Here is a 22,438-nt window from a genome sequence, read left to right on the forward strand (position 1 = left end):
CCTCTTTAAATTTGGTATCCAAAAAATGTCCTGCATAAATCGAAGTGAAACAAAGGTATTTTCAAACAAAAAATAATCTAAGAAAATGTGTTTTCAGTAAAGCCATATTTAAATAAATACTATAAATATATCAACAGATGGATGCAAAAATTGATCCCACTTTGAAGCACAGAATTTCAGGGACAAATGAAGGTCACTGAAATGCTATAAAGGTGGGTGTGTATCAATTAATATTGATTGAAAAAAAGGAACGATAGCAATTTTCTGGAATTCAAACACCTGTAGAATTACAATAGTGAAAAGAGAAAGAGGAGGAAAAATAAAAGTATTAGGAAGAGTATATCTTTTCTGGAAAATGCTAATGTTTAGCACTGGGTATGTATTTCGATTTTAGAGTAGCCATAAGAGAAAATGAAACATGTTTTTTAAAGTGATTAACTCAGATGGAGGCAGAAAGTAATAAGGAAAAGGGGCAAGTGAATCAGATCAATGAAACAGAAAGTAAATCGTAAGCTAGTAGATAAAAAACATGACTGCATTGGCAATTATATAAAAGAAAAACAGACTGTGCACTCCAAGCAAAAGATTAGAAGTACCAGGAACAAGAAAAGGAAACGCTACTCTAGTCACAAATGCCACACTTTAAATAAAGCCACAGATAACTTCTAAGTAAAAGGATAGAAAAATATGTACCTCACAGACATTAATAAAAAGAAAATGTATGTAGGTATATTGCTTTGTTACCAGCATCTAACAAAGTAGACTTCAAGACAGTAAGCACTACCAGAAATAACAGGTAAATTTCATAATTATAAAATGTTTGCATCAATAGGACTAGATACTTTTATATTTTTATGCATCTGAATACATTATCTCAAATTACATAAACAAAGCATCACATAGCTAAAAAGAAAAAAAAACAAATTCAAAATAAAAGTGAGAGACTTTGAAATATCACTCATTAACTGATAAAAATAAGGAAGGTTTTCAGTGCTCCAAGTAATAAAAATATATTAATAATAATCTATAAATTATCAAGGGTTCGTGAGGAAGGGTTGGGGGAGGGAAAGGGAAAATGAGGAACTGATACCAAGGGCTCAAGTAGAAAGCAAATGTTTTCAAAATGATGGCAACAAATGTATAAATGTGCTTGACACAATGGATGGATGGATGGATTTGTAGGAACCCTCAATAAAATGTTTTTTAAAAAGAATAAAGGGTTTTAGTAACGTATTTTTTTAATTAGAATAATTCACACACAGAGGAACCCACACTTAAAACACTGACTCCAACAACTAAACAAAAGTTTCAGTAGCTGTGTGTGAAAGATTTACCATGTTGTTAGGTTTCAGCAAGTGGACTCTCACTCATAGCGATCCTACTATGAAACACTACCAGACCTTACACCAGTCCCACAATTATTACATTTGAGTCCATAGTGACAGCACTGTGCCAATCCATTTTGTTGAGAGTCTTTTTTTGTTTTTTTTGGCTGACCCTCTACTTTAGGAAGCATCATGTTCTTTGATGGGCTCATGTCTGTCCTGAAAACACGTCCAAAGTACATGAAGTCTCACCATCCTTGCCTCTAAGGAACATTCCATCTGTACTTTCAAGACAGATTCGTTTGTTCTTCTAATCTTCCACTGTACTTTCCGTTTCCTTCAGTACCACGATGATTCAAATGCACCAATACCATTCTGTTTTTCTTATTCGTTGTCCAGCTTTCACATACATATGAGGTGATTGAAAGTGGCATGGCAAAAGTGAGTCCTCAAAGTGGCAAACTAGCTCTTTGACATTTCTTTGTAATGAGCACAAATATGAGTCTCTTCCAGTTAGTGGGCTGTCTTACAAATTTCTTAGCATAGACAACTGAGTGCTTCCAGTGTTTCCTCAGCTTGTTGAAACTCTTCAGTTTGGGTAGTCCATCAAATCCCAGAGGCTTGTTTTTCACTAATTCCTTTAATGCAGCTTGCACTTCTTTCCCAACCACATGCTACCTCTTGGAATGGTACAGTAACTCTGTGTGTTCCTTTCATCTTTTTTCAATGAATCCTGCATTGTTCAATCTTTTGTCCATGGAATCCTTCAACAGTGTAACTGGAGGCTTGGATTTTCTTTATTCAGTTCTTCAGCTTGAGATGTGGTGAACATGTTGTTACTTTTTGGCTTTCTAACTCCTGGTCTTTGAATATTTCATTATAATATCCTTTGTCTTCTCAGCCTGCTCTTTGAAAACTTCTGTTTGGTTCTTTTACTTCATCGTTTCTTCCATTTGATTTAGCTACTCTGTATTCAAGAGTCTCTTCTAACATCCACTTTAGTCTTCTCTTTCTTTCCTGCCTTTTTAATGACTTTTTGTTCTCTTCACTTAGGATGGTCTTTGTCATCCCTCAATTCACCAGTTCTATGGCCATTACTGTGTCATGCATTAAATTGTAATGACCTTTTGCTTTCTATATGGATGATCTTCTTGATATTAACCCCAAACTCATCTGATCTTCAGTCATTAGAAAACAGTGCATCAATCTGCTTCTGAGATGGTCTCTAACTTCAATTGAAATATACTCGCAGTGGCGTTTTGACTCCTGTGGATTTGCAGTTTTCTTCAGCTTCAAACTGAGCCTGTATACAGACAATTGATCTACTCTACATTTCGCCACTGGTCTTTTCTGGGCTAATTATACTGCACTTTTCCATCATTTCTTCCTACAGATATAATTAGATTCCTATTTACTCTGGTGATGTTCACAAATATATTGGCTGTTTATTTTGCTGAAAAGGGGACATTTGAAATGAAGACTGTATTAGTCTTGTAAAATTCTATTATACAGTCTCCAGTTTCATTTCTTTCACCAAGCCCATATTTTACAACTACTCTTTCTCCCTCTTTGCTTCCAACTTTCTCATTCTAATCATCAGTAATTATTAATGCACCTTTCTTTCATGTTTTATCACTTGAGACCGAAGTAAAATTCTTCCATTTCTATCACTACTTTTAATTTCTTTCTTTTTATTTTTTATGACCTTTAATTTCTATCACCACTGTCAGTGGTTGGTGCGTAAAGGTGAATAATAGTTATAATAACTCGACTTTCTTGTCTTGTAGGCATATAGATATTATCTTTTCACAGACAGCACTGTACCTCAAGATTGATATTGAAAGGCTCTTTTTAACAATGAATGTGACACCATTCCTCTTGAATTGTCATTCTTGACATAATAAATCAGATCATATCTCAGCCCAAAATAGCCAACACAGGTCATTTCAGGTCACTAATTATGTCTTCTCTTTAATTTTGATGACTTTAAATTTTCTAAAATTCATATGCATTCTATATTCTGATGATTAATGAATATTTACAGCTATTCTCTCTCATTCTGAAAGTCCTACTTTCAGCAGTACATGAAGGTCCCAAAGGCTTTCTTCCACACACGTCATTATTGTCCATTCTACTTAGAGGAAGAATTTCTTTCCATGTTATTTTGAGTGCCTTCCAACATTAGGGACTCATTTTCTGGCACTATATTTGACAATTATACACTGCTAATTATAAGGCTTTCTGTAGCTAATTCCTCAGAAATGGGCGTCCTGTTACTTCTTTATAGTTTGTTCCTGGTCTGGAACTCCACTGAAGCCTGTTCACCATAGGTGACTACACTGATACGTGAAATATTAGTGGTATAGCATAACAGCAATATGCAAGTCACCACAGTATGACAATCTGACTGAAGAATAGTGTGTCACCTTTGCTGGAACACAGAAAATAAAAGAGAAACTGCTCCAATAATTTTACATGGCCAGCATGACCATAAGACATTGCAAGAGAAAAGTACTATACATCAATCTTGTCATTAACATCCATGCAAAAGTCATTAATAAAACATTAACTAATTAAACCAGGGGTCCTCAAACTTTTTAAACAGGGGGCCAGTTCACTGTCCCTCAGACCACTGGAGGGCTGGACTATAGTTTAAAAAAAAACTATGAACAAATTCCTATGCATTCTGAACATATCTTATTTTGAAGTAAAAAACAAAATGGGAACAAATACAATATTTAAAATAAAGAACAAGTAAAATTAAATCAACAAACTTACCAGTATTTCAATGGGAATAATGGGCCTGCCTTTTGCTAATGAGATGGTCAATGTCTGGTTCCATATTTGTCACTGCTAGTCGAAACAAGCGATGCAAGTGTGCATCAGTTAGTCTAGATCTGGTTGGAGAGTTCAGATGTTTCATTCTGGAAAAAGTCTGTTCACAGACATCAGTGCTGCCAAGGAGAGTTGCCATTTGAGTACATGGTTGCTGAGATTAGGATCTGTCTCAGAGGGGAGAGCTGCATAGAAATGAGGAAGGCTGCTTGACTTGAATGCGTCTTTCAGAGTCACAATTCTGCAGTTCAGCCAGTTCCATTTAGTAAATTGCATCCACATTTTCAATGTCAATAGAAAATGGGTTCCAGAAAAGCAGTATGCCCTGTTCATGGAGATGAAGCTCTTTAAATCTGAATTGGAACTCCTTTTGCAAATTTTCCAGTGAATCCACACAAGTTTTGTTTGGGAATGCAACCAGCGGTTTTTCCGCTAACAGATTTTGCGTTGTGGGGAGATGGCAGAAATTTTCCTCCTTCACTTGTTGGATGAGGAGGCCTAAGTTCACTTCAAATGCTTTCACGTGGGATTGCCTATCACAGATGAGCTTCCCCTTTCCTTGAAGCTGCACATTGAAACTGTTGAGTAGCTCTGTTTATGTCTGTCAGAAAGGCAAGGTGCCATTTCCATTCTGCATCATTGAACTCTGGTACTTCTTTGTTTTTTGAAAGCAGAAAAGCTGTAATCTGTGGAAGTAAGTCATAGAAATGTTTCAAAACTCTCTCTCGACTCAGCCAACGGACTTCTGTGTGGTGCAGAACATCTTCATAGGCAACATTTAACTCAGACAGAAATTCCTGAAATTGCCTGTGGTTTAGTGCATTAGCTCTAATGAAGCTGACACAAGATACCACAGTTTTCAGAACAGAGTCCCACTTCAGTGATTTACTACACAGCGCTTGTTGGTGGAAGAGGCAGTGTATGGCTATTGGATGAGGATGGTTATGTTTGTCCATGTCTTGGTGAATGCGAGCAGTTACTCCTTTCTTAGACCCCACCATGCTAGGAGCACGATCATTTGTCACACTGGCTAGTTTAGCCCAAACCATTCCAAACCATTCACAGTTTGGCAAATCCTTTCTTAGATCTCCTCTCCTGTAGTTGTTCCTTTGATGCTTTGCAGGGCAGCAAGCTCTTCTGAGACTTCGAACTAGTCATTTGTCCCATGAGTAAAAATTAGAAGTTGTGCAGAATCATGAACATCATTACTTTCGTCAAGTGCCAAGGAAAAATAGGAAAATTTTTTGCCAAGTTTTGCAAATGCTGATGCAAATTGTCGCCCATTTCTTCAATCCTTCATGTAATTGTAGGTCCTGAAAGACTCGCTGTACTAAATAAATCAGCCTTCTCTGGACACATCTCTTTGGTAACAGAAAGAAGGCATTCTTTAACAAATTCTCCCTCCACGAATGGTCTGCCAGTGCACGCTATTAGCTTGGCAACTTGAAAACCTGCTCGAAGAGATGAAATATTTAGCTGCTCCTGCTTCACAAAAGTATTTTGCTGAGTTGTCAATGTATTTTTCAGTTTTAATATGTATCTTTTCTAACTTCTCTGACCAAACAATCATATTTATCTTTATGTTGAGTTTCATAGTGTCGACACAAATTGTATTCTTTGAACACAGACACTATATTCTGGCATATCAGACACACAGCTCTTTCCTTGTACTGCATGAAAAAGTAATCATAAGTCCACTGTTCTTTGAATATCCTATACTCCGAGTCAATTTTTTCTCTCTTGATATATTTTTTTCCTAGGGATTCCAAATTGCTAGGCTCACCAGTGCCCATATTGGTGGAACTCTAGTTTAACCTCAGGCTCACACTACCCTGTGTGAACCGCTCTGCGATCTGTGAACTCTCACAGGAATCTGATCCCATGGGTGAGAAGACCCATGCGATCAGATTCCACTGAAGGAAAAAAGAAGGTACGTATGCCTTTTTTTTCTTCCGAATCTAAAGTGAGTTCAGTCGTACAAGCATATGGCTGAACTCGCTTTGCTCAGAGATCGCAACAGTGTGAACCGGGGCTCACACAGCATACAAGACCATACACAACTGAATAGCAATCAGACTATAAATGCACTTACTGTCAATTAAGTTGGGTTTCCTACTCCCTTGGTTGTCTGCAGGGCCAGATTGAGTGCCTATGGGGGCAGATTACCAGTTTGGGGTCCCCATGCGATGGTAACACTGAGCGCTGACCATTTGCAGTAACACTGAGCGCTGACCATTTGCAGTAATACTGAGCACTTACAATTATCATTACCACTGAGCGCTGACAATTTGCATTAGCACTGAACTCTGACTATTTGCATTATCACTGTGAAGCAACTCCCCCAGAAACCATCTCCAACCAACTAACCAACTTTAAAAAAAAGACCTCCTAACTTCAGGGGGAAAAAAGGCTCCCCTTAACCGCTAAAAAAAATGCTCTACCAACTGCAAAAAAAAAAAAAATAGACCTCCTAACTTAAAAAAAAAAATCCTAACTTGTTCTTACCTCGCTCATGACTCCTCTGGATGACGGTAGAGGAAGAGGAGTCGGAAGAGTGCGGCGCACATTCCACACATGCGCACTGTGGCCCGGACAAATCAGCTGCTAAGCAGGACAGGCAATAGCAGCAAAAACACCCGGTGGGCCAAATAAATGTCCTCAGCGTGCCACCTGTGGTCCGCAGGCCATAGTTTGAGGATCCCTGAATTGAACTGAATAATATAAAAATAGATAGCATTATATTAAAAATCGCCGTTTATCTCAAGAATGCAATGCCTGTTCAACATTAAAAAAATCAATACATTATAATTTACCATATCTACAGAACTGAAAGAAAAAACAACCATCGCAATAAATGTAAAAATAAATTAGATAAAATTTAAAATCAATGTGTTATTAAATCCAAGAACAAACTAGAAATCAAAGGAAAACCCTTGACCTTATTATGTAGTGAAATTTAAACACCTTTCTCTAATAACAGGAATAAAATCAGTTTGTCTCATATCACCATTTCAACAGTATACAGAAGTAATACAAGCAATAAGTTTATGTAGCCTGGAAAAGAAGGAATATAAATCTGTTAGTAGATGTCAGTGCGATCTATGTTAAAAATTCTCAAAAATCTACTAAAAAATTTTGGAGCTAGTAATCAAGTTTAGCAAAGTTACAGTATGCAAGACCAATCAATGATGTTAATCAATTTTATTTCTATGTAATTGGATATTGAAAATTAAATTTAAAATTTTAATTTTTGAAATAAAAAATATGAAATATTTCAGTGTATTTAAAAATAAGAGCTAGTTTTGCATGCTACCATTACAAAGTATTGCTAATGATAGAAGAAATTTTAAAAGACCAAAGTAAATTCAGGTCTATACCTTGTTCATGGATTAGAAGACTCATTATTATTAAGATATAAATTTTCCCATTTTAAACTGAAAATCCTCCCCCTGTGACTTGGTAGGCATCCTCTCTTCCTTTTGATATCACTATTTTACATCCAAGAGCAAATTCCAGAGTCTTTTTCTTTCCTCTCTTTTAAATGACCTTTTGGTTTATGTATGATATACTTGATATCATTTTACAATTCTTCTGGTCTTCAGTCATTAGTGTTAAATATGTCAAATTTATTCCTGAAATGGTCTCTAAATTCCAGCCATAAATATTCCAGTTTTGTTTTGACTTTCATTAACTTGTTTTAATTTTCTTCAGCTTTAACTTGAACTTGCAATGGGAGTAATTGATTTTCCCCCCCTGCAATTGGCTCCCAGCTTTGTTCTGACTCATGCTATTAAGCTTCTCCATCATTTACTTCCACAAATGTAGGCAGAAAGTAAGTTGTTCATCTTGAAAAATTCTATCCTGGAATCTCTAGCACCATTTTTATTACCAAGGCCTAGTTCTCCAAAACGCATTTTTCTTTGCTTCTAAGTTTCACATTCCAGTCGCTAGTAATTATCAATGAATCTTGATAGAATGCTTGATCAATTTTAGCCTGCAGAACTAAGTAGTAATCTGCACTTTCTTCATCATTGCCTCTAGTGATTGGTGTGTAAATTTGAATTATAATCATACTAACTGGTCTGCCATGTAGGTAAATATATTGTTCTATCACTGACAGCATTGTACTTTAGCATCTCTTGAAATGTTATTTTTCCTAAAGAATGTGATGGCATTACTCTACAATTGGTCGTTTCCAGCATAGCAGACCATACGATTGTCAGATTCAAAATGGCCAATACCTGGTCATTTTATCTCACTAATGCTTAAGATATTGGCCTTTATGTGTTCCATTTCATTTGGACTCTCTATTTTCCTATGTTCATACTACATATATTCCTCATTCCAATTTTTAATGGGTGTTTTCAGTTGTTCCTTCTCATTTTAAGTCATGCTATATAGTTCATGTAAGTCTTAACTGCTTTATTCCATCCATGTCACTTCATTGAGTCTGAGAAAATAGCTCTTTCTTGGTTGTATTTTAAGTGCCTTACAACCTGTTCATCTGATACTATATTAGACAATGATCCACTGCTATTCATAATTCTGACATACCAACTTTTTAGAAGTAGATCCACAGTGAAATGCCATTGTAATCTGTTCGCAATAGGTGACCTTGCAGGTATTTGCACTACTGTTGGCTTTGCTTCCACCATCAGAGCAGCGCATAAGCCAGCCCGGGATGACAAGCTAACAAATGACTGGTGGATCTCTACCACAGGCTACCTTAAAAAACCAATTCCAGGGAAATAGCAGACATAATCAATAAGGTAAAACTAAAGGTTCTGGAAAATAACATAAAGGAATCTTTCCCCATCTTGGAGTCAGAAATATTAAATAGGGAAAACACATTAACTAAAAATAATATTGAGATATTGTAATTAATCATTGCAGGAACATTTTTTTAACCAAGGTACACGCATAAGAAAGTGAAAAAGTAGACTACAAAATTGTAAGGGCTGTTTGCTATACCCAGACACCCCGACCCCCCACCACACACACACACACACACACACACACACACACACACGTACATGAATGATGAGTCATTCTCTGAATATATATGGAATGTTCATAAATTATAAGAGAAAATAAGACAGCATAATAAAATAGGCAAAACAACTAGATAAGCCTTTTACCAGAAATAAAAATTGTAAAAATATATATTAAATATATATGTATTAGTCATGATAAGTCATTAATCATAAAGAAAAAAACACACAAGATGCTACTATACAATGCCAACAGTTGACAATTGAAATTCTCATGTACTGATTAAGACCGCCTAAATTTAGATAATTTGATGCTATTGACTAAAGTTTAATTATATACGTACCTTTACTCTTGTTGTTAGATGTCACTGACTCAGTTCCGACCCAAAGCAACCCTATGCCCAAATGAACGAAAGATTTCATGGTCCTTCGCTATCCTCTCAATTGTTCCTATGCCCCAGCCCATTGATGTAGTCACTGTGTCGATCCATCTCAGAGAGGGCCTTCCTCGTTGTCACATCCCCTCCATTTTACCACACGTGATTCACCGAACATGCCCCATTTCACTCCTAGGTATATACTAGGTATGGACTAACATAAATAAATATATATGTGCTTCAAATAAATGTATGAAAAAGTTATTTTTACAAACATCATTTATAAAAATTAAACAATTTGAAACAATCCAAAAGCCCACCAACAAACATTTGGATTATATATTGTGGTTCACAACTACGAAAATGTATGTGGTATGCTACCATATAGAGAAAAAACAAACCTCATAAATATAATTTCTCTGAACAAAAAAGATACACAAAAATGTATAAACTGAACACTTCCATATATGCCAGCACACACACACACACACACACACACACACACACACACACACACACGAGAGGGCTTCCAAAAGTTCATGGAAAAATGAAAAGATATTGGAATTTTTTGAAGCCCATGTACATATGTGTGTGGATAAGTGTACGTGTATATAAGGAGCCTTTATGGCACAGTCATTAAAGTAAACTGCTGCTAACGGAAAGGTGGTTCAAATGCACCAACCACTGCTGGAGAAGGATGTAGCAGTCTGCTTCCATAAAGATTTATAACCTTCGAAAGTCTATAGGGCAGTTCTACTCTGGGTTGTATAAGGTCACTATGAGTCAAAATGATTAGATAACAATAGGATATATTTTAAAATATTCAAAACCAGTCTATAGTGACAAAAGTTAGGATCTTTGTTACCTTTGCTGCAGATCACGATCAAGAATCTCTATGAGAAAGGTTTCTGGCATGCTGATAACAATCTTTTGTGTAATTGGAAGGTGGTTTCCTGGGTATACTTACTTTGTAAATAAGCATAGAACTGTGTGGCTGTGATTTGCTTTCCTTTCTGTATTTATAGGTTACATTTCTACTTTTAAAAATCACTTAAGAATATGATTCTTCATAAATATATATATAACATTTGATCATATGGATTTTCATTGTTTACTTAATTCACTCTTTCTTGTTGAATTAAGTGATATTTTATATTTTGCTATCATGAGTAATACTTAACTCCTTTTACAATGAACATGTTTTACTTATGTAATCCACATAGGCACTCAATGCATTTTGCCAATGCACCATCCCAAAAGATCTCACTGCTACAACACTGAAGGTCAATCTTATTCAAGGCACACTTACACACTCATAACCCTTATCCTGTATGACCTTTATAATATTTCACAGTGACAACCATCTCTCTCTTTGTAAAATTCCAGCCTGCTTTGGCTTTCTTGACAATAAACAACTCTCCTCCACTTCTCCCTCGTGTTCAATTATTCATGTGCCTTCAGGGTCAGGTCTGGATCCTTATCTTCTCTCCTCTACAGGAATTCCGGTTTTGTCGGTTTATTTTCACCTCTATGCTCTGACTCCCTATTCTTTCTCTCCAATTTCAACCACGTATCATCTCTGGCTTTTGTTATCAGGTAAGCAGTGTCTATTTTTATGTCCCATTATTATCTCAAGAAACTGTGGTAGTGTAGTGATTAAACGATAGGCAGTTCGAACTCACTAACTCCTCTGTGGGAACAGATGCAGCAGTCTGCTTCTGTAAAGATTACAGCTTGGAAATCTGTCCCTGCCCTCTGTCCCTATAGGGTTGCTATGACTTGGAATTTCTTGGGTAGCAATAGGTGAATGATATACATAGAGCACCCAGCAAGAAAGTGGTTAAGATAGCAGTCTCAGAAATCAGACAGACCTGGGTTTGAATCCCAGTCTGGCATTCACCAGAAAGTGACCTGAAAATATGCTGTGCCACATGCCTTATTTTTTTCAATATATTTTGTTTTGTTATAAAGATAATATATTTGCCTATATTCTATAGTGGATGTTAGAACATTTACATGAACTTATTTACATTTGTCTTTGCAATATATCGGATCCTTCCCTGTGTCATACTCACACGTGTGTACATGCACACACAGACACCTCCATCACAACTCCAGCCACAAAAGAAAGTCAAGAAATGTTGGTTGTGTAATGGAAGCATGATGGAGTGCTCAGGAAAAGAAATCTTTATTCATGCCCAAGAACCAAAAAAAGTCCTTTAGATTGTTAGTATTAGCCACCAGGCTTGAGGATGGCGTGGCAATATGTCAGTGCTTTGGTGGAGAATGGGATTTGTGCTTCTCAAGCATAGCATTTGACATTTGCAAATCTCTTCCTGACTCGTTAAGAGCTAGTTCAATCATTATTCTGTGTGAACATTTCATGATTCACAAGAAGAGTGACTCACTTTCTTTTCTTACCCACTTTATGCTTTTAAATCCAAGTTAAAAAAAATGATATATATATAATAACAGGTCTAGAATTCTTGGGTGCTTGTGTGTCAGTAGGTCCCAAAATGACAGAGACTGGCGGATCCTCGAGCATGAGGATCAGCCACACATCACAGGGACCTGAGTGGATAGGGGGAAGCAGGACTTGGGAACTCACTGGTTCTTGTTGCTGGTGAGCTGACTCTGTCCCATGGTGACAGTAGAATTATGTGCCATAGGCATTGCAGTGGCTGAGTTTTCTGAAGTCGATCACCAGGTCTTTTTCCTGAGGCATCTCTGGGAGAACAAAAACCATTAATCTTTCACCTTGTGGCTCGGTGCTTTCCTATTTGCACCACTCAAGGATTCCTTGGGAATTCCCCACCATGAAACCGGATGAGGGAGAAGGTCATATTCCAGATCTCCAAGTTTAGAGAGGTTCCGCCAGCACTGGATTCACTGTTCAATTATTACACGTAAAGAGTCTGGCAGTTGGTTGCTTATGTGTATGTTTTTCTTTTTTAAATCATTTTATTGGAGCTCATACAACTCTTATCACAATCCACACTTACATCAATTGTGTAAAGCACACTTATACATTTGTTGACCTCATCATTCTCAAAACTCTCGCTTTCCGCTTGGGCTCCTAGAATCAGCTACTCATTTTTCTTTCCCAGCCCCCTCTGTCTCCGCTTCCACCCTCCCTCATGAACCCTTGATAATTTATAAATTATTATTTTATCATATCTTACATTGCCTCGCGTCTCCCTTCACCCACTTTTCTGTTGCCCACCCCCCAGGGAGGAGGTTATATGTAGATCCTTGTAATTGCCTCCCCTTTTCTACCCACCCCCCTTCCCACCTTCCCTCCTCGTATCACCACTGTCACCACTGGTCCTGAGGGGTTCATCTGTACTGGATTCCCTGTGTTTCCAGTTCCCATTTGCACCGCTGTGCATCCTCTAGTCTAACCAGGTTTGTAAGGTAGAATTGGGATCATGATAGTGAGGGGGAGAAAGTGTATAAGAGCTAGAGGAAGATTGTGAGTTTCATTATTGCTACCCTGAACCCTGAGTGACTCATCTCCTCCCCACTACCCTTCTGAAAGGGATGTCCTGTTGTCAACAGATGGACATTGGATCCCCATCATGCTCTCCCCTCATTTACGATGTATGATTTTTTTTTCACCCTTTGGTGCTTGATACCTGGTCCCCTCAGCCCTTCATGATCATACATGCTGGTGTACTTCTTCCATCTGGGCTTTGTTGCTTCTGGGCTATATCTCTCAATAGCCAGGCACCATCAGCCTTCTTCATCCACACTTACTTATACACACATTAGTCTTCAGCGTTTATATGGGGAAGGTGAGCACACAATGATGGTTTTTGTTCTTTGGTATGTGCTACCTGATCCCTTCAACACCTCGTGTTCACACAGGCTGGTGTGCTTCTTCTCTGTGGGCTTTGTTGCTTCTGAGCTAGATGGCTGCTTGTTTACCTTCAAGCCTTTAAGACCCCAGTCACTATATCTTTTGATAGCCAGACACCATCAGCTTTCTTCACAACGTTTGCTTATGCATATGTATGTCTTCAGCGATCATGTCGGGAAGCTGCCAGAACGATCACAGAATGACCGTTTAGCTGAGCAAAGTGTTCTTGTATTAAAGGAATGTGCACAAGGAGGTCCAATGTCCACCTGCTACCCTACTATTAAACCTATAAATATATGCACATAGATCTAGTTCCCCCATAATCATAAATGTATTTATATATACATGTCTGTATTTAGGTCTCTATGTATGCCCTTTGCCTCCTACTCCTTTCCCTCATTTTGTTATGCTTTCCTCCTGTCCCACTACCATTTTCAGCCTTCATTCGGGTTTCAGTAATTACTCTCGGTTACATTGCCCTTAGTCACTCCCTACCTGTCCTCCCATCCCTCCCTGCCACTGACTTTGAACCACTTGTTGTTCCCTTGTCCCTGGGTTGGCCAACACTTCCTCCTTTCACCCACCTCCCATGTCCCCCCAGGACCATTGGTCCTGTCGTTTTCTTCTCCACATTGTTTATCCAACCTATCATATCTAGATAGACCTGCAGAGATAATAATATGTGCATAAAATTGCAGATGGCCTCGACAGCATCAAACAAAGTGGTGCATAAGAACATGGCCACGATGGCAGCAACACCAACAAACTAACAAACAAAAAAGCCACTGACATACAAAATCTAAAAGAAGAGAAAATTTTAAAGTTTTTTTAAAAAGAAAGAAAGAAAAGCCTGTTAATAGTTCAAGGTCTGTTTGTTGACATTTAGGAGTGCTTTCCGGATGAGTCTGATGGGGTGGCACGCCCTGGCCCCAGTCATTCCTTGATACTCCCTCGGGACCTCCTTGCTCTGGTACCCCTGCAGCTCCATTGCACGCCCCCCGTGTCTTGTCTCAGTCTGGTGGGGTCAGCTCAGACACACATCCTACACTGTGTCTCCAGTGCTTTCCTATGTAGAGTCATGGGTCAGTGCAGGATGTCGTATCTCACAGTGGGGCCATCCATATGGACCTCTCTGTGCATTGGACACTCTGAGCCGGTCTATTGTCCTCTGAGCTGGGTGGGCCCTGGGGTGCTCCACTCTCTTCCTCCCCCTTCATTTGCTTAAGTTTCCTTCTGGGTATGGTAGGTTGGTTCCTTTCCCTCACCAGACGATCTATTTCCATTTTCTGTAGCACTCCCTTCCATGGTGGGGGTTGGGTTGATTCTGCTTGGAGCTAGGCGTATGGTGCAGATTTTTTGTGGATTCCTCCAAGTGTTACATTGCCCTCCTGGTTTGGTGCATCATGGTGGGGTCTGTATGCACATTCCAGTTCTGTGGGGAAACAACTAATGCTTTCCCTCTGGGTGGATAAGTGCCCTGCTCCCCCCCCCCACCCCTGTGTCATCAAATCAGTTTTTCCCCACCCTGATTCTCCCTCCTCCTTCCCCCCTTCCCCTTCTTTATGTTGGACTCTCATGTACCTCCCTGGGTGTGGTGTGCCCCCCACAACTATCTATGCTTCCACCGTGTTTATTGTGAGATAAGTGTCTATTCTATTCGTGCCATGCTGATTGTACTTACCTCAGGGCATTCATGTTATACCTGTCCTTTTGAGATTGGCTTACCTCGCTTAACATGATCCTTTCCAGCTCTTCCCACAAAATGACATGTTTCATGTGATTGTCTGTGCTTTTCAGTGCTGCATAGTATTCTATTGTGTGTATGTGCCAGAGTTTACTAATCCCCTCATCTATCGATAAAAACTTAGGCTGTTTCCAAGTCTTTGCGATTGTTCATTATGCCGCAATAAACATTGGACCACAGACGACTGGGTCATAAGGTAGATCAATTTCCATTTTCTTTAAGTATCGTCAGATTGCTTTCCACAGTGGCTGTACAAATCTGCACGACCACCAGCAGTGGAGGAGGGTTCCTGCTTCACCACAGCCCCCCCAACACTTGCTGCTCTCTGATTTACTGATTTGGGCTAGCCTCAGGGGTGTTAGGTGGTATCTCATGGTTGCTTTAGTTTGCATTTCTTTTATGGCTAATGACCGGGAGCACTTTCTCATATGCTTATTGGCCATATGGGTCTTCTCCCTAGTGAAAGTTCTTTTTAGTTCTTTTGCCCACTTCCTTAGGGGTTAACTGTTTTTCATTTTTTGCAGGTCATGAGGGTGTTATAGATTTTAATAATGAGCCCTTTGTCTGATGTGTCATTACTAAAAACCTCTCCCACTCTGTGGGTTGTCTTGTCACCCTCTTGGTGAAGTCTTCCAAGGTACACAGGTGCTTTATTCTTATTAAATCACATTTGTCAATTTCCAGTTCACCTGTGTGTGTACCCTTCCCTATTGCAGTGAGCCTATGAGTTCCCTGGGTCAGAGCCCTGAGGTTAATCCCAATTCCCTCCTTGATCATCCTGATGGTTTGGGGTTTAACTTCTAGGTCTGTGATACACCTTGAGTTTATTCTTGTGCATGGGGTGAAGTAAACGTCTTGTTTCATTTTTTTACATGTGGATATCCATTGTTTCCAGCACCACTTGTTAAAAAGGGCATCCGCTTCCCACTTGATGGTTTTAGGACCCTTATTGAAGATCAGTTGTCTATATGCTGATGGTTTTATTCCTGGGATTTCTGTTCTTTTCCACTGGTCTGAGTGTCTGTCATTGTGCTAGTACTATGCTGTTTTGGCCACAGTAACTGTGTAATAGGCATTAAAATTGGGTAAGGTGAGTCCTCCAACTTTGTCCTTCTTCTTGAGGAGTTCTCTGCTAATTCTGTGTTTCTTCCTTCTCTATATGAAATTGGTGATCCGTTTTTCCAATTCTATGAAGAAGGTTGATGGTATTTGAATTGGTATAGCATTTAAATTGTAAAGTGCTTTAGGTAAGATTATCATCTTTATTATGTTGAGCCTTTCAATCCACGAGCAGGGGATGTTCTTCCATTTGTCGAGGTCGCTTTTGTTTTCCTGTAGTAGGGTCTTATAGTTTTCTTTGTATAGACCTTTGGTTTTATTTTGTCAAATATATTCCTAGGTATTTCAGTTTGTTCTTAGCTACTGTGAAGGGTATTTCCTTCTTAATCCCCTCTTCCATGGTCCTGTCTGATGTGTATAGAAAACCTACTGACTTCTGTTTATTGATCTTGTATCCTGCTACTCTTCCAAATTCCTCTATCACTGTAAGTACTCCTGTTGCTGAGCTTTTGGGGTTTTCAATGTACAGGATCATGTCGTCTGAAAATAGCTATAGTTTCACCTCCTCCTCTCCCATTTGGATCCCTTTGATGTCCTTCTGCTGTCTTATGTTGTTAGTCAGAACCTCCACAACTATATTGAATAGAAGTGGGGACAGCGGGCATCCTTGTCTTGTAACCTTATTCAATGGGATTGCTTTTGTCTTTTCTCAACTAACTATGATGTTGACCATTGGCCTTTCACTGATAGCTTGTATCAGCTTGAGGAACTTACCTTTCAATCCTATCTTCATGAGTTTCTTAATTAGGAATGGGTGTTGGATGTTGTCGAATGCATTTTCTGCATCTATGGATATTATCATATGGTTTTGTCCTTTTTCTTCTCAATGTCCTTTTTCTATTGATGGATTTTCAGGTGTTAAACCATCCCTGCATCCCTGGGATAAATTCTACCTGGTCATGGTGGATGATATGCTTTATATACTTTTGTATTCTCTTGGCTAATATTTTGTTAAGGATTTTTGCATCTATGTTCATTAAAGAAATCAGTCTATAATTCTCTATACATGTGGGGGTCTTTGCCTTGTTTGGGTATCAAAGTTATGCTGGCTTTGTAGAATGAGTTTGGGAGTTTGCCATTCTTTTCTATGCTATGGAATACTTTATGGAGGATTGGGGTCAACTCTTCCCTGATTGCGTGGTAGAATTCTGCTGTGAAGTCATCTATTTTTTGTTGGTAGGTTCTTGATGACCCTCTATATTTCTTCTTTCACTATGGGTTTGTGGAGGATCTTGACCTCTTTCTGAGATAATCTAGGGAGAGACTGTGTTTCCAAGTATTTATCCATGTCTTCAATGTTTCTGAGTTCATTAGAATACAGACATTCACAGAACTTTGTGATTATCTTTTTAATCTCATTGGGGTCTGATGTAATTGCCCCTCTTTCATCCCTCAACCTGACTATTGATGTTTTCTCCTTTCTATCCTCGGTAAGATTTGCCAGCGGTCTATCTGTTTTGTGATCCTTTTGTAGAATCAGCTTTTAGCTGCATTTATCTTTTGTATAGTTCTCTTGTCTTCCCACTGCTTTTACTGCCCTGATTTCTATTATTTCTTTTCTCTAGCTATTGGAGGGGTTGTTCTGCTGACTCTGTTCTAGTTGGAGGTTTTGTATTAATATATCTGTCATAAGTCTCTCTTCTTTTTTCATATGTGCACTTAATGATTTCAAGCTACCTTTGATAACTGTTTTCGCAGTACCTCATAAGTTTTGATACATTGTACTCTCATTCATGTTAGTTTCTGGAAACTTCATAATATCCTCTCTAATCTGGGCCTGTACCCATTCATGTTGCAGGGTATCATTGTTCATCCTCCAATTGGTTTCCCTTGCTTTTCTGGACATCCTGTTATTAATATCTAGAATTATGGCATGGTGATTTGAGAAAACCATCTGGATAATATATATGTGTTTGAATTTACTCAGACTTGACTTATGTCCCAGCATGTGGTCGATTCTTGAAAAAGATCCATGTGGGCTTGGACGGAAAGCTTTAGAAATGTCTATCAGGCCCTGTTGCCTAATTACATTGTTTAGTTCTGTGGACTCTTTATTGAACTTCTTTCCCAATAATCTGTCTTTTCTTTCCCAATTTTCTGTCTTTCTCTGATAGTGGAGTGTTAAAGTCACCTACTATGATTGTTGAATCCATGATTTCTTTTTTCATCTTTTTAATAAGTTTGATGAAATTTGCCACACCATTATTAGGTGCATAAATATTTAATAAGCTAACTGATTCTTGGTTTACTGAGACTTTGAGCATTATGTAGTATCCCTCCTTGTCTCTTTTTATGGTTTGGACCATTTTTTATGGTTTGGACCTTGAAGTACATTTTGTCAGAGATTAAGATAGCCACTCCTGCTTCTTTTGAGTTACCATTTGATTGGTATACTTTCTGCCAGTCTTTTATTCTTAGCATATTTTTGTCTGTGCACTTAAGATGTGTTTCTTGCAGGCAACAGATGGACAGACTATGTTTTCTGAGCCAGTCCTCCAATCTTTTTCTTTTAATGTATGAATTGAGTCCATTGGTATTCAGAGTTATTATCACTATCTGTGGATGCGTAGTTGTCATACTCTGACTGGTGTTTTGGGTGTTTACCTATCTCCCTTCATATCAGTGTGCTGTGTTTGAGTGGAGAGTTTCTATCTTGTTTTCTTTTCCCTCTGAGACCCTGTTGTCCTGGTAATTGTTGCTGGCATGTTGGCTTCAAAATGGAGATGGACTATATGGTGGTCTCCTGTTAGTTCTTGGTGGAGGTTGATCCTCTGGCCATAGTGAGTCAGCCAATATCTTCTGCAGGGTTGGGTGTCTTGCATCATATCTTTGAGTCATTCCTTTTCCTGAAAGACCCTTATCTCACCATCTATCTGAATGGATAACTTGGCAGAGTAAAGGATTCTTGGGGAGGCGTTTGCTTTTGGAAGATATTGCTCCACTCTCTCCTCCTCTTCGTGGAATCTGATGATAGGTCTGAACATACTTTTGTCTGTGCTCTTTTGTATGACTGCCTTCCTTTCTCTTGCTGCTCTTAAATTTTGTCTTTTTCCTCGAGGGTTGAATCTTTTTACTATTATATGTCTTGGTGTGTTCTTCTTGGGCTCTAGTCTAGCTGGAGTCCTTTCTGCCTCTCGTATGAGCGCCTGATTTTCACTCGTTAGAGTGGGAAAGTTTTCTCCCAGAAATTCCTGTGCTATCTTGGCTGTCGACTTGTGTGGTGTGTTCCAGTAAACCAATTATTCAAAATTATTCCTCTTCATATCATCTGTCACTGACCTTAGATTATTTTCTGCTTCTTTAATTTTCCTATATGACTGTCTTTCCCACTTGATTAGGTCTGTTTGAGTGTCCTCGAGATCACTGATATGGTTCTCTGCCTTCTCAAGCCTAATTGTAAATTATGTGATCTTGTGTGTGTCTTTTGCTACCTCCTCTGTTAGCTCCTGTTGTTCCCTTTGGTCGGTGGACTTCATCCCCTCTATTGTGGAATTCATTCCCTCTATTGTGGAATTCATCTCCTCTATCATTGCATCTTTATTCTGGGTTGCTTCCCTCAGCTCCTGTATTACTGTGAGCAGATGTCTGAACATTTCCTTCTGTGGCATCTGTATCTGATTCTTCTATGAGAGATGTTAGCTCTGCTACTGTGTTTTCTCTCTGTGTTTTTGTTGTTGTTGTTGTTGTTGGGTGTGATGTGGTATGTTGATTTTTCCTAGATCCTTTTGTAGGCCCCATGTTTCTGGGAGTCTAGGTGTCCCTTATCTTTGTTACTGTTAAGGATGCTTTTAGGTGGCTTCCTAGGACCTACTATAGAGATTGGTCAGACTGCCGTGTATGCAGAGATCCCCAATGGATTAGTGGCCAGCAATGTTGAGCTATTTCATTGACTGGAGTTGGGGCTGGAGCCTCAGTGAGTGCCCCAAGGCTACTTTTACCTGGTCTGTCAGGGTACCCTTAGCAGCCCTTTGTTTGTTGTTTAATAAAAATAATTTTTTAAATTTCGGGAGGAAAAAGAAAAAAATGAAGAGAGAAAAAAGGGAAGCTATAAAAGAGGAAATATAGAAGTAATAATAGTAAAAGAAGAAAAATAAAAAAGAGAGGGAGAAGGTAAACATATAAAATAGGGACAGAAAAAAGTAATAGTAATACGGAAAAAGGAGGAATAAAGAAGAAAAAAGAGAGAAAAGAAAACACAGAAAGTGAAAGAAAAAAGAAAGAAAAGGCAGAATTAGACAAAAAATATAAAAATTTCCCTCTCCTTTTCCCTCCAAATTTTAGAGAAGCCTAATAGAAGGCAGAGGTGAGCGAGCCCTTGCTGCCACAGGGCATGGTGCTGATCTGGGGTTCTGGAGCCATGATATGTGAGGGGAAATGCTCGTCAGATCAGCATGTACTCTCAGGTCCCTACAGGCCTGTAGAGTTAAGCCGGTGGGCATAGAAGCACCACAGCAGCGAACCTCCGTCACCGGCCAGAAAAGGCTGGGGCTGCAAGGGGTGCCGAGGGAGACACCGGCCATAGCGCGCACCTCCTATGCAGGCAGGAAAGGGCTGGGGCAGGCTGGCTTAGAAGCTGGCACTGGGGACCCCGCATGCACTGCAGTGGTGAGAGTTGGCCAGAGTGGACAGACAGCTCCCGCGGGGACCCTCAAAGTGGTGTTCTAGGCTCCCTAGCAGGCGGGACGCTTATCCCTTGAGCCACCGGCCCTGTGAACCACGCAGGCTCCACAGGGACATGGGCTGAGCCTGAATGGACCGCAGAGGCTCTGGCGGGACACAAAAGGCAATGGCGTCTGCCCTCCGCACTGAGAGGATGTGCAGCGGCAGGTAGGCTCCATGCTCAGAGCTGCCGCTGGAAACCCCGCAGTGCACCAGAGCGGAGGAAGCTGCTCCAACAGGAACACAAAGCCCTGTCGCTCACCCTTCCAGTAGGCAGGAGCGCTCACTGTTCGGCTGGTGCTCTGAATGGCGCAGTGGCCAGGTTTGGTGGCTGCGTCCACTGCCCTGGGAGGAACGCACTGTGGCAGGCAGGCTTAGCGCTCCAGGCTGCCGGCGCCAGATAACAAAGCTGGCTCCGGGCTCGGCGGCAGTCCATGCACCGGGAGCGACGCACTGGGGCGAGCAGGCTTAGCACCCCGGGCTGTGGGAACAGGGGCCCACGGAGACGCAGCCAGCCTGGAGTGGCTCCGGGGAAACACGGTATAGTGGGTAGAAGCAGGACAGTCTCCGGCCGCACCTCACTCGTGTGGAACGTGCGCAGTGCAGTTTCCCAGGCTGGGAGTGGAGCCAGAGTTAAGCTGGCAGGGGCGGGTGGGCAAGCAGGCAAACGGGGTGCCGGTGAAGAGGTCCCAGGCAATGGGGTGATCATCCCCCTGGAGATTGCCCAGGCAGCCACCGGTAGATTGCAGGTTGGTTACTCAGGCCCTGGGTGAATGGAGGGAGGGACCCGGGCCCAAGGGTAGATCACTGCCACGTGGGAAGAGGGGAACTGTGGGAAATGGAAACTTCTAGTGGTATCCCATGAGTGGGTAGCTGCTTTAGGGGATCCCGCGACTGCTGCTCCTGTCTCGGCAGAGCAGCCAAGCTACTCTGGGCGCGGGGCCGGTCTGGGGTTGGAGTGGGGCTATAGCTAGTCGCATCAGCGGTGGCCCCAGCCTGGTGACCCAAGATGTCCCAAGAAACGGATCTTGTGTCACCGAGGCCAGGCTCAGGACAAATGCATGGGGAGGGGTGGCGTGCTGTCCCAGGGGGATATTTCACTCATCAGACTCCTTCCATGCAGCTACCTGGATACCAAACCCGCCTTGTTTAAAACAGTTCTCACCTGCTCCGCCATCTTCCCTCTCTCCATGTATGTTTCCTTATTAACAAACAATAACCCCAAAGGCAGGGATTTTGTTTTATTCACACTTACCCTGTTACCTACAGGAAAACTGGAGCAGAGCAGATGCACAATGCCTGTTTGCCAAGGGAACACATGTAGGTAGAAAGTCAATGTCAGTAAATTTACTCATCCACAAGACAATGAGACCAGTCACACCCATGGTTTACATCTTCTCCACAGGAGCAATCTTAAGTTACTCATGAGTGTCACAACACCTTTCCCAAGTAGATTATCTTTCACCCCATACAGAACATTGACGGCATGGTCCAAGGTTCCCTGCTCAGTGCTGCACATCTAGCCAGGC

Source organism: Tenrec ecaudatus, chromosome 1 (assembly GCF_050624435.1).
Source record: "Tenrec ecaudatus isolate mTenEca1 chromosome 1, mTenEca1.hap1, whole genome shotgun sequence".
NCBI lineage: Eukaryota > Metazoa > Chordata > Mammalia > Afrosoricida > Tenrecidae > Tenrec > Tenrec ecaudatus.